Raw genomic sequence first — 14,257 nt, 5'->3', positions numbered from 1 at the left:
TGTCCTTCTGGGCTGTTTTGTGCGTCCAGTGAAACGGAATATCTTTATTTTACAACAACGAGGTAGAAACGTCCGCTGCCCTAGAGTTCTGCACAGATGCGGCCCTCTCGATCGGGTTCGGGGGTTATCACGGCGACGAATGGTTATGTGCCGTGATGTGGCCCACTGAGATACTGTCCCTGCCACCGGAGCACTATTCCAGCGTGCTCCATGAGGCTGGGTGTGTGCCCCACCACATTAGAATCCTATGACTCAGCATGGTTTCAATATTTCACCTACTGCGGTGCGTTCTCTGTGAGCCCTCTACCCGTGAACATGTCCGTGCTGTGCGCTTTTATGGTGCACTGTTTTGAATCCCGCAAGCTGCAACCGTCATCCATCAAGGCATTGGTGGCAGGTATTCAGTTCCACGTCCGGTGCGTGAATCCTTCAGCATGCAGCCTTCTGGGGAACCCGTCTATCCGCCTCCTCGTGAAAGGTCTACGGAAGCAGCGGCCCGAAAGGAAAGACAAACGTCTCCCAATCACACTCCCTCTCAGGGACGTGCACAGGAATTTTGAAGGGCAGTTGCTCTGGCCTGCCTACTAATGATAATAATGTAATGCATTACTTCCATCATTTATTCTTATTGTTAAAACAAAATGTTATAAACTAACCATCAGAGGACATGTAGCTTAGTTTTCCTACCAAAAACATTTGCATGTGATAACGGGCTGGTTGTCCGGTAGGCAAGCTAGTCGTCTGATTAAGCTAAACGTGGCAAACTGAGCCTGGATTTATGAAGATTTTAATTGATTTCATCAATTTCAAACTTGATGATGATTGTTGTTCGTTTGTTATACATTTCTCCAACTTAAAACTCACCTTTTCTGACAACTTCAAAGTAGTTTTTTATCTACACAGAATAAAACAACCGTGACCGTCTCTTAAGTGCAAGAAAATGCAGGCTTAGGTGGCGGTCGCGTGCAGTAGCTACCGCAGAGTAAACAGAGTAGGGGGCATACCCCCCTCCCCCTTGTGACTTCAACTCTCGTTGCCCATAGGCTTATCGATTGGAAGTGAATAAGGCTAATTTATGAAATGTTTCGGGTGGCGATTTTTTTTATCTAGGTCTACATGAAATTCTGCAACTGTTTAAATTCACTATTATTTATTTTCTCGGAGGGGCACTTTGACTCGAGGAGGGCAAACGGGCAGTTGCCCGGGCAACCTTAGCCATAGCGTGTGCATGTCCCTGCTCCCTCTACTGTACAATCTAGTGTCTGCTCTGAGACAGGTGTCTGGTGTCTGCTCTCAGACTTTATGTCGACACCCTGCTCGAGATTGTATTTCTCACGGCGTCCTACGGGTGTCTACGGTGCGGCGAATACACCACTAGATGCGCCACTGTCGATCCGGCAACCTTCTGATTACTAGCCCGACTCCCTCACCGCTCAGCCATTTGATCCACCACAAAACAAGACTGTCATCATTTTTATCAATTAATTAAGCCTAAAATATTACATTATTGGACAAAAGAGGAGTGACAATCAAAACAATCCCACCTGTCTTCATATAAATAATTTACACATTTATAAATATTTACTGAACTGTAAGCAGTTACGGTAACACCTGCTTCTCAGCAATCAACGTTATTACACAACCACAAACCAATCTTTTTTTACTGAGATTGATAGGCCTACTGCTCAAATGCCACTACAAAAACACATAATTGAATTACCAGTAAATTATTTGGCCTGGAATATCTGGCCTGAGATGAGCCAATACCCGTTTTGGCCCTTCATGAGGAACTTTCAAAGTGATGTGGTGGTGGCTGAGCTTTACTGGAATTCTGCCATTGCATGTGACAAATCCAAAATCAAACTATAACTCAGGGTTGATGTTTCTTATACGTTCACATTTCGTTAGTTTAGACAAACGAAAAGTTTCTTCAGTCTAGAGAGAGTAGCTATTGCTAACTTAAGCAATTCGGGCCGATCACACCAATAACGTATTTTGAAAACATTGCACTTAAAACCCCATTGTTTGCTTTGGTACGTCAGTGCAATTGTGTGGTGGCCTGGGGAAACCCTTCACATGGTGAACATTTCGCTTTCTGGGTGATACACATCTTTGGAAACTACAAACTCTCCTGAATACAAATCTGTTATCACTCAGATATGTTTATCAAAACTTAAGTTACATCATTTTAAAGTTGACCTGTGTCAAAAAGTGATAAGGAAGAAAACTGCATGAGATTCCACTCCGTTTCATTCTACCTTACTGTGGTGAATATGTAAAGGAAATCCTTTTGTTCATAATTACGTTGTGAATTTTTTTTTTTTTTGTAATGTTTCACTACAAGGCTACGTTCATAACTTCTCAGCAAGTTATTTTTAAGTTTAACAGCCTGACTTCATTGATCAGTTGTTTGGGGCTGCTGCAGCACTCAAAAGAGCAGGCAAACCTGGAATTTGACTAGCCTGGCTGCCAGCCCAACTTCTCCCCGCCCACAAAAAAATTTGGTCGGGAAGTTGGGTCTGGAGTAGCCTGACGATGTCATACTCGTAATTGTGGTTTTCTGTAGTTGTTCCCCAATACGAGACCCTCCAGACCTAGCCTGGCTGCCAGCCCAACTTCTCCCCGTCCACAAAAGAATTTGGTCGGGAAGTTGGGTCTGGAGGGTCTCGTATTGGGGAACAACTACAGAAAACCACAATTATGAGTATGACATCGTCAGGCTACTCCAGACCCAACTTCCCGACCAAATTTTACTACAGATTAGACCAACTACAGAAAACCAGAATCTGGGCGTACCAATGAAATTGCCAGGGCGGGCTTTATACATGATGGACAGATGATCAACAGTAACGTAATCAACAACGTCACGAAAGAGCGCTTGGGTTGAATTCGTTTTCAACAAACAACATATTAAGTTGCTCTGATTGGTTGTAGGTCTATCCAATTGAGCGAAGAGGCATTTGTTTTACGAGTTCGGTTGAAACACGCCCCGTAGTCACAGCCCAACGGAGAGTTTTCAGACTCATATTCTGACTAGAATTATGAGTATGACAACGTCAGGCTAGAATTTGACTTGACATGGTTTGAAAATCTTGCTACCTAACATGTCAAAAAAACTTAGAAATTAACTGTTTTTCATAAGTAATGATACACCTTTTGTACATTACAATTAGGTTTAGGGTGTTAACCTAACAAAGCGTGGCGAGTCTTACCCAGATAGCACACATTCGCCTTGCAGACGTCGGCCCGACATATACAATATACATCCGGCCGACGTCGTATGGACATTGTTTGCTCATTGGCAAGACGTCGCCAAGACGTCGGCATTTGATCGAAACTGACCTCCAGACTATATCTGGACGATTAATCAAAACTGCACCAACCGGCGGGTGTACCGATATTTCCTCTCAACTACATTTATATATTTAGTTTGGATCTCTCAGACAGCAAGTATTTCACTATCTATAACCAATCTGAAATGTCACTTAGTAAATGAACATACAATGAGCTATTAGAAGTATTCAACCTGTATTTTCTGTGTGGGTATTACAATGAAGAGACACAATTCAAGTTAATGATCTTTTATTATCAGACTACATGTTGATGCCATCAAGCTCTTAAAAGAACTCCAACACAGAAAAGAGAGAACAAAGGAACAGAGAAACATAAATGTATATCTTTGCCTACAGTTCCGCGTCTTCCATTGGTCTCCGCCGGCCTCTAACTGTCTTGGCTCCCTTGGTTACAGCTGCCGAAATTAGAAGAAAAAAAATCCGACATATCACTGCTAACCAGAATGTAGTAGCCTATGTGTATTTAGACCTAGGTTACTTATTACAATTCAACACTTTGACATAACATGTGTGACACACTTTGACATAACATGTGTGATAGTCAGGGCTCCAGAGTGCGACCAAAATTTGAATGGGTGCGACTAAAATGTTTCCTAGGTTGCACCGGTGCCCCTAACCTCTCCGCATCCGTTGCCTCTCCAGGAGCAAAGCGTTTGTGTCTTCTTTGACGGAACTCACACTCATGGTTGGATCATATCGTGGTTTAAACTAATCAGAGACAGACAATGACTTCTAAGTATCTGTTTACTGAGGTCAAAGTCAAAGCTGTGTTCTTAGTTTTGGAGAACAGGTTGCTGTGTTGAAGGATTACAATTTAAATCGGCACTAAGGGAGTCAAGAAAAAAACTAACGCGACACCTGTCAGCTGTCCTTTGCATATCCACTGTGGTAGAAATGTTGGTCATATGCATAGATGTACAGTATGTGTATGAAATCTATAAGCTTCTATGATCATTGGTAAGAGACAGGAAGGGAAGATAATTAAGTTGAGTTCAAAGGAATGTGAGGTGCTGATGGCTCTGGGCATTTTACTCTGGGGGATGGGTGAAGCATCTTATATGGCCTTCTGTCCTCTGGTCAGTGTAAGGGGCTATAGAGGCAGTTGCTCTGAACTCTGACCAGGGTCAGGCCAGAGATTTTCCTCAGCATCACAGGCAATGTTTTCTCAAGCCAAACAGCAGGGAAAATGCCCTTGAATGCCTGAGCTTTCCCTGACAAGACTTCACAGCAATGTCCCACAAGCTTCTTCCATGGCTTTGAGATGGTTGTTCTGTCATAGGGATTTCTGTCAACTCATAGTGTGGCATGGATCTCATTTGAGATTGTTGTTCCTCTTCATCTTCCTTGTCCACCTCCTCTCATTCTGACAATTCTGCCTTTTCCTCTGATATTTGCATCCATGATTTCAAAGTACAGATGAGTTACCTTTGTATTCATTCCAAACCCCTGATTGCTTGTTCAGTATATTTGCTTGTTAGTGCTTACACATGGATAATTTGTTGTTAAGGGTGTTTGAATTGTGCAGGTTTGGGTTTACTTATCAAACAGCAGTGTTTTCTGAATGATATAATGGTGATAATTGTGTCTTAAAGTGAGGGGTGTGTTTAGACTTTTACAAAGAAGTGTGAATGAACCTGAGAAATGTGTCAAAAGGGTAAATTGTGTTAAAAGATTGGGGTACATGGTCTTTTTGCTGGGATTTGGCAAAATGGTTGTGTGAGGATGGCTTACACATACCATTTTTGTGTGTTAGCAATCGAGAAGAACTGTAATCACTAAGAAACATGCTTGTTACAGTACATGTTACCAGGTGATGGAACTAAAGCAAAGATTCTCTCTCATCTTCCCACCACGGGAGTCCTCCCTGTCCTTTCAGAGATGAGAGGGATGATGGAGGGATGACTGTTTGACTTTGATGCGTGGGCTACAATGGATCAGCATATCAAGCATGTAAAAATAAGGGAAGGAAAAAAACTTTTGTATGAAACAGTATGAAACAGAACCATAGATATTGAACACGTTTGCTGTGGTAACTTTTGTCAAAACTATCATTCTAAATTGGACACAGAAAACAGTATGAACACAATAAGCCACCATCCAAAAGTCTTTAGGGGGCTGTGCTTGCCATCTACTGGTGAAATACAGAAACTACTGCACTTCAGGTTTAACATATCTGTGATTGCACGGTTTACAACCCATAGGCTAGTGTGAAATGTTAACTGAGGCCTGTTCCATAAAGCGAGTTTACCGAATAAGCCAGACTTATGTCAGTTAGTCGGACTCATTTCTTGTTCATTCGGTTCCATAAAGCTAGCTCAACGTAGTTCGAACTCGGTTACTATGGCAATTTAGGCTGCGAAACTAGTCTGGTCAGGGTCAGACTAACGGTCAGGCTTAGCGTGACTTGGTGCCATAGAGTTAATATGGTGCTTAACCAGATGTTCTTGTAACACTGACCCAACGGGAATACGTAGATTTACCACGTATATTCTCATTTTCTTATTCTCATCAGTTCAATATGTTCAACATTGATAGAAAATCAACGTAAATAGCCTACATAGGCTACAACATTTAGCCATTAAACAATTATGAACAATGCTTTGATAGGCTACGCACCAGCCATTAAATGACAGAGCTGCCAACTCTCACGGTTTCGCCGTGTGACACACGCATTTCACCCATTTCTCACGCTCTCACGCCACACCTTGTATATCTCACGCTGAAAAGGCAACGCCAAGTAGCCAAACTAACGTTGTAAAAATTAACGGACGACGCGCAGGTTAACCGAGTGAAGCAACATTGACGCGCAAACAGCCGTGCATGGCCGCGGGAACTAGGGGTGCTCGAGGGTGCTGCAGCACCCCCTGACAGCACGAGAATTTAAAATGATATGACTTAAAAATCCACCACCGTGGCACAGCTCCGCAGTAGCGGACTGGCATTCGGGAGCACCGGGAAAAGAATAACTATGGAAAACAAGGGTAAGAAACGTAGGGTGGGGCTGAAAAATTAAGAGACAAAGAAATCACCTTCACTAGACAAGGTTTTACCAATTGAAAAACGGCTGTTTATTTTACATGAATCTCAACTATTTTGCGCTCAAATAAAGGCCCAAAATGTTTCGCTCGCTCGCTTTAAGGATTGAACTCCCTAACTCGCATCCCATTGACCACAGACCCCAGCTAACAAGGGTTTCATTTTCAGCAAAAGTCCTATGTCATGTTTTGACATGGTAACCTATCTGTTCAGTAAATATTTTTTACTTGAAGGTAAGACATTTGACATAAGCTCTGGAAAAAAATTATGAGACCACTGCACCTTTTTCTTTCACTTTCAAAAAGGTTTAGGACAATTTAAATTTTTGAGTAAGGAACAGAAGGGTTAAAATGTGCAGTACTCTTCTGTTTCTTACTCAAAATTGTCGGCCCTTATTGGGAAGCTACAATAACTCCCTTTAAATTGACGACTTGATACAGTTCCTCTCCTGCACTGAACCTCTTCTCCAGCAGGAACAGTTCACTTGGATTGGAGCAGCTGGCGGGCCAGCTAGCGAGAGATGGTGTCATAGTGTGTAGGCATTTCTATTTAGTGCTATCGATCACATTGTTACTGTATACAAATTAAGACGATACGACGTCTCAATTTAGCCGACTTCGCCTTCACAGTTGGAGCAGTACTGGCCAAAAATTAATATACATTAATTTTCGATTTACTAGCTATTTCACGTTGGATAAACATAGCTCCCCAGGTGAAAAAAAAGTATACTAAGAGTATTTCAAGCATATTCACATTTTCAATAGTACATTTTAAATATACTAAGAAAAAGTGTACTATCTGTGAATATATAAAAAGTATACTACCATCATGCTTTTACCAATTTTAACGTTAATACGTTGAACACACTTTAAAAAAATTGTACTACAGTACACTTTTAGTAAATATATTATAAAAAAATATACTTTAAGTAAAACGTATATGTAATTTCTAAAGTGTACAACTGGAACTTTGTGTTTAAACATATTATTTGTATATTTTAAAATGCATGCTAAAAATTTACTTTGTAACAATGCACTTAAGCTTACTTTAAAAATAAACATTTTAATATGCTGAAATGTTAGGATATTTTAAGTTACTTTCGAAGTCCCTTGATCAATTCAGCTTTCAGTGTACTGGTATACATTTGCTGTACTGTAGTGTGTATTAGAGTAAAGTACCTCTTTTTTTTACAGTTTTATTGTGCTTGTACGGCTTCTATTTCGAAGTGGCTCATAGTCCGGTTTTAGAACAAAAAAGTGGCTTCTTTCAAGATCTCTATTTAATGCTCAACACTTGAACGGGGGCTTATTACTTGAGGAATTATTTTCGGTATCGTCTCAGTTGCACTATCAGGGCTTGGAAATACCGTGACTTGCTAAAGTAGGCAAATGGCTAGTAGAACATAACATTTCATAATAATTTCAGTTAATCAAACAGCTGCAAGACCCAGTGAAATGTTATAGGCTAGCTAGCAAGCTAACGCTAGCATCGCTAACATTACTAATTCAACTTTGGTAGTGTAAACAAGCTCTTTGTAAGCTCGTTTTAGATATAATTGTATATGATCGTGTGGACCATGAGACACGGACGCGGTATCTTTTCAAAACTTGTATTTTTCCACTGCTCTTCTTGACATAACCATTCGAACAGCCCTCACTGATTTCACGTGAACTAATGGTTTCAGCATCAAGCCTAAAGCAACTTCCGAGGGACAAAACACCCTTGTCCTTTGTCACATAGAAAGGTCTGCTACAATAGGCTATCCTCATGATTTGCACGGTAGCTAACTAAACTTTAACAAAAATAATTTCGTAGACATAACAATGGATTCTTCCACTAAATGAGTGACTTGGCTTTATTTCTGGAGATACTAGTATCCACAACCGAAGTATGTTACACAATGCTGTAAGATCGCCGACACTCGTGCATTGCTCTTGGTACCCAGAATGCCCTGCGGCAAGATGAAAAGCTAATAAGTTAAGGGCATTAGCTTGGTTAAATAAGAATTGTTTGGAGTTCTATTGTTGTGTTCGTTTTGTTTTTATATGTGTAATGCTATGGTCTATAGTTTAGATAATTTGAGTGTTCACCCTGATTGTAAATGTCGTCTAGTTAGATAGCTATCCGTTACAATCAGTACATCTGCCAATACGCCATCATGTGAACTGCTCTCGCTTAACGTTGATTACACAGTGGTACGCTTGCATTGAAAGTGCGACTTGTACTCCAGTGTGCTTCGTACTCTGACTTTGCCGAAATGTCTCTCCAGGGTCCAGGTAAAAAAAGTAAATGTTAAGAAACTTAATCACAGCTTACCCGAGTATAGTTAAAGACTACTTAGTTAAAGTATACTTTAAGTTATTGAAAGATTAATTAATTTGAAGTGTGCTTGTTTGGAACAACTTATTTTGTATTAAATGTATTTAAATTGTAATTAAATTGTACTAAAGCACAATTTAAAGTGTATTAAGTGTACTTTTATGTGCTAAAGTGGAACAACTTCAACTATACTTAGTACACTTTAAGTATATGGACATAGCCGTATACTTAAAGTGTACTAAGTATACTTGAAGTTGTTCCACTTTAGCACGTAAAAGTGCACTTAATATACTTTAAATTGTGCTTTAGTACAATTTAATTACAACTTAAATATATTAAGTACAAAATAAGTTGTTCCAATATAGCACACTTCAAATTAACTAATCATTCAATAACTTGAAGTATACTGGTGATTAATCTCTCTTCAAGTATACTCAAGTATGCTAAGATTTAGTATACTTAGCATATTTTTTTTTACCTGGGTCTACATACATACAGGTACAGTAGAGTTAAAGTTTGCATTAAAATATAGGCCTATTTACCTCAAATTCTGTCCTTCGGGTGTCTGTCCTTCGAAGGTGGGATCCCACCTTCACTGAATTAGGCCTACGCTAAATTACAGTCTAAACTAGCTAACTACACAAAAACACAATAACAAAGAACTATACTATGAACACTAAAACTTAAGTTAAGATATATTTACACAAATTGATTATCAAATGGTATTATATAAAGGAAGGATGCGGGGTCAAAAAGTTTTGCTGTCTCTCTCAACGACGTCTTCACTCAACAACAGGGTTCACGAGCGTAATAATGCCGCCAAATGTACAGTATCCATAATGACAGTTGGATAGCTCGAGCAATACACATCCATTGTACACATCGAGCAATACACATCCATTGTACTGAAATATGATTCTTCTGACGCAACTTTAAGACTTTAAAATTAAAATGTTAATTAATTAATTACGTTAATTAATTAACGTTAATTAATTAAAATTAATTAATTAAAATTAATTAATTAATTTTTCTGCCAAATAAATTCGTTTTTATTCAACTGTGAGGTTGCTGATCACCATTCCCTCTTGCAGGGGAAATGACAAGACTATTTCTTTCTACTCTTCACTCTTAGTATTTTGAGTTGTAAATTAGCAGAAATAAATATGCTTTTAAATCTATGTAATCTTAATAAATAATAAGTAGGCTATGCATTTTAATATAAAATATACAGAAATATCAGTTGTAAAATGTAATTTAAATACGGACCCCTGCAAGTAAGCAAGCACACCCTACAATTTCCCCAGAAATTGTACCCCCTCTAGTTTCCTTTATCAGACTCCCAGGAGAAAACACTAGTAGTCCATCTCCACTACAGCAAGCCCACTTGAAGCAGTGCAATAATAATCATCAAGTAGTAACCATCAAGAAGCAAAACCAAATGGAACACAAAATGTTAACTTTATTGAGAACAACGTTTTGTCAAGCATCTGTGATATGAAAACAAAGTCTGGAGTGTAACTGATAATGTCATAAGTGTGTATGTCTACATGATCTCTGTGTAGTGAAAGAGAGAGAGAGAGAGAGAGAGAGAGAGAAAGAGAGAGAGAGAGAAAGAGAGTGAATGTGTGTGTGTGTGTGTGGGAGAGAGAGAGAGAGAGAGAGAGAGAGAGAAAGAGAGTGAATGTGTGTGTGAGAGAAAGAGAGAGAGAGAGAGAGAGAGAGAGAGAGAGAGAGAGAGAAAAGAGAGAGAAAGCTAGAGTGAATGTGTGTGTGTGTGGGAGAGAGAGAGAGAGAGAGAGAGAGAGAGAGAGAGAGAGAGAGAGAGAGAAAGAGAGAGTGAATGTGTGTGTGTGTGTGTGTGTGTGAGAGAGAGAGAGAGATGTTTGTTAAACATCTGAACAACAGCCGCGCACATGAGTTTGCGTGACAGCCACTGGAGAAACCTGTCAATCATAAGAAAAAACACCAAATGTAATCTGCCATACCAGTACGCATTCTCTCATCCTTACACTGAGGGTCTTACTGTTTTCGCCCACATTCTACTACCCCCTCCATTTAGCCTTTCTGCTATCTGCCCTCACCTCTTTCCCACATTCTTCTTTTTTTTTTCTCCTCCTTCACATTGGTTTCAGAGTATTCCTCTGGCTGTTTATTAGTGGCTTCCAACACAAGCAGTGGTTTGACATGCCGCTGGGTTTTGGCCGTCTTCTTCCCTTTGCCGGCCTTCTTCTTCTCCCCTTTGCCAGTCTTCTTCTCCTCCATCACATCCTGAAAGCAGAACACAAGCTTACATGGATGAATCACTGAGCTGAGAAAAAATATAACCCATGAAATCATGGTTCTTTTCCAGCCTCATTAGTCCGCAATGTATTTAATTAACTTAAATCTATTTATGCTTTAACAGTGAATATCATCATATGTTTGCCTGTGAAGATAATGACCTACCTGTTGGAGCCCGTCCAGTCCTCCTTGGAGCAGCTTCTTTACATCTGTGCTCAAGTGGTCAATTGGTGCCAGACGAGGGGGGGGTAAATACCCCACAGCAGGCGGAGTCTCAGGCCACGTAGGAGTCACAACTCCAACGGTGACACGGTAGAGGGGAGTCAAAGCCCGGGGAAGCTGCAGGTTGGGGAGGAGGGCCTCGGGAGTAGGAGGAGTCAGAGGGGGGCATTCAATGGCATCCTCAATGCGGGGGACCACATGAGTGATCTCTGTCTCAGATAGATCCTGGGGAGACACAAGAGAATGACAAGAGAAGACATAACCTTTTGGCCTGTGGGACCTGGGATATTGCTCTGTAGGATGATAATCAACAAACAGTGCCATGCCACACCGTGAATCAAACAATAGCTGAATAAATGAATACGTAGGTCTGCACTAATTACTTACAACACGCTGGATGGAGGACTCCTCTTCCTGAGAGGGTTGGACCTGTGGTGGGGAACGACACACCTCGGGTGGTGGGATCCTCTCAGTACAGGCCCTGCAGGCCATGCGCAGCCTCTTAACCTCTCTCTGCCAGTTCTCTAGGCCCGTCAGATTGATATCATCTTTGCAGTCCTCCATCACCACTTGGATCAGCGCATCGAAATCTTTGCTGACCCGCATATACTTCTGCGCCTGAATCTTCTGGAGACTTCTCCCTCTGACTTTATAAACAAGTCTTCTTAGAGACGCACCCATCAGGCCTTGTCCCTGGCTCTTCACACGAGACATCTCTTCGAAGTACTCGTTGGTGTCCAGGAGCTCATCCTTGGCTTTCATAAGGTCCTGTTCCAGGGCAACCAGGGATTTTTGGAAACTTTTCATGACTTTCATGTCACGGGACTGCCTGTCGCGCCTCTTCTGATCTTGTAGCATGGGGGGGTGCATGTCATTAGAGACGCAAGGCTCGGTCACAGCTCTCACAGAAGAAGGAAGAAGGCCCTGGGCTTCGTAATCCATAACATGATTCTAGGGAGACCAAAAGTAAATTACAATGTAGGAACAGGGGAGAGGGAAAATGTTAAAATATGAAGATCCATATGGGGAGGGAGGTCACGTGGGTCAGATGGCTGAGCAGTTATGGAATTGGGCTATTAATCAGGAGGTTTCCAGTTAGATTACCGGCCGTGCCAAATGAAATTGTGTCCTTGGGTAACGCACTTCACCCTACTTGCCTCGGGGGAATGTCCCTGTACTTACTGTAAGTCGCTCTGGATAAGAGCGTCTGCTAAATGACTAAATGTAAATGAGGGAAAAGCTGATTCAGCACTAGCAGAAAAAGACAATTCATTGACCTTTTGTCACACACATACACCTACCAGGCGTTTATCCAGAAGTGGATTCTGCTGGCGGTCACGGTCCTCATCAGACTGTGAGTCAGATGGAAACATATTGTTCACACAGTATATCTTCAAAATGTAATGTACCTTGATGCTTTTGATGCACAAACTGACCAGAAAATCTCTCTCGCTGACTGAACGTAGAGAGAGGTCATCGTAATCTACGGTTTGACGGATAGTGTTCCCACCACGTTCCACTTCCTACATTAGAGACACAGTCACTCAGAGGTATTTGACCATGTTTGATGATTAACCATTTAGGTTTATGTAAAATAAGGATCTTACCAATTCTGTGTCATCCCTTTCACCTATCGCTATGCATAAATTACTGACCAGAAAATCTGCCTCATCAAAGGAATGGAGTGAAAGATCATCCTGATTTTTCCAATCCGTTTCCACCTCTTTGATAGTTGTCCCATCATGGTCAACTTCCTACATTAGAGACACAGTCACTCAGAGAGGTATTTGACCATGTTTTTAAACATTGAAATTTAAGTTGATATTATTAGGCTCTTACCATTTCTGCGTCGTCCATTTCTCTAACCAGTCCTGACCTGACTGGAAGAGTTTGGTTTCGGCACACAATGATTGGCTGTGAAGCAATTGAGAGAGAAAACTTGTAACTTTTGTAACTCCAATGCTGTTGAGGTTTGATTTACAGGCCGATTGTGGTGGAGTCTTGAGTCTCTTTTTATTGATGTGGTCAGTTATAACAAAACACAAAAAAAATCTAAACTTGCTTTAAGTGTATTTGATGCGATGAGATTGACAGTAACTGCATAACAAAAGTGTGGATTAAATTTATAATTAAATTATGTTTTACATGTAAGATTACAATAAGTAGGGGAAACATTCATGTGTAAATAAGAATTACTCACCAAAAAGCACAAAATTGTCTGAAGAGCCTGAGAAAGTCTTTTGAGAAAGCTTGCAATACACTGTAACAAATTTCTGTAATTTCTACAGCAAAATTTTACAGTAACTTCTTGTTCTGTCATTTTACAAAGTTTACCTGTATATTGCAATGCATTTTGGGTCAAAAACCATTACAGTAGCCAGCAGTTTTTTTCTACAATAATTATTGTGAAATTACAGGCATATTTGCGCTTGACTGTAAATTATGCAGTAAAACAGTTATTTACTGTTGAATGCGTTGCACGAGGCGGTTAGCTTGACAAAAGACAATTTGATGGCGGATTGCAGAGGAGCAGCCACATTTCCACTCCCCTCATCTAAAATATGTAAGTATAACCTACATAGCTATAAATAATAGATATACATACCTATAAATATCTTACAAAATTAAATTGTGGGTTAAGCTAACTTGTTAATGTTGGTTGAAATAACCTACATTGACCGTGTATCAGTCTAGTGCAGGCCCCAATATAAAGTTCACTTATAGCTAGCGTTAGGTAACTAACGTTGGCTGGAGAAATTTCAGAAGACATTTTGAACAAGCAATCCAGTCGAAGCAGTTTAGCTTATGGTAATAGTACTGAAGTAAAAGTATAGTGGGTACTGAAGTAAAAGTATAGTGGGTATAATGTTACCGTTAATCCTTTTCATATTTATTTCATTTTGAACTGAGCATATAGTGGAAGTAAAAGTACTAATCGTGTTTTTCAACTGCTGCATTGTTTAGCATAGCTAGCTACAGGTCGAGGAAAAAAACCCTAAGGGAGCGCCATCGCTGCACAGTGAACAACCAAAGGCTACATGGCTGAA

The 14,257-nt window shown here is 40.5% G+C and overlaps 1 long non-coding RNA gene across 1 annotated transcript; it reads right to left on the bottom strand.

Moving 5' to 3' along the window:
• Positions 1–12,043: 12,043 nt before the first annotated feature.
• Positions 12,044–13,112, bottom strand: LOC124483638. The gene is made up of 4 exons (XR_006957880.1): positions 13,050–13,112; positions 12,647–12,964; positions 12,512–12,562; positions 12,044–12,161 (listed from the first exon to the last, which is right to left on the bottom strand). It is a non-coding gene; the product is annotated as an uncharacterized LOC124483638 (long non-coding RNA).
• Positions 13,113–14,257: the final 1,145 nt, after the last annotated feature.

This window comes from Hypomesus transpacificus, chromosome 2 (genome assembly GCF_021917145.1).
Source record: "Hypomesus transpacificus isolate Combined female chromosome 2, fHypTra1, whole genome shotgun sequence".
NCBI lineage: Eukaryota > Metazoa > Chordata > Actinopteri > Osmeriformes > Osmeridae > Hypomesus > Hypomesus transpacificus.
The sequence above is the reverse complement of the archived record's forward strand: the minus strand, read 5'-3'. Positions and strand labels throughout refer to the sequence as shown.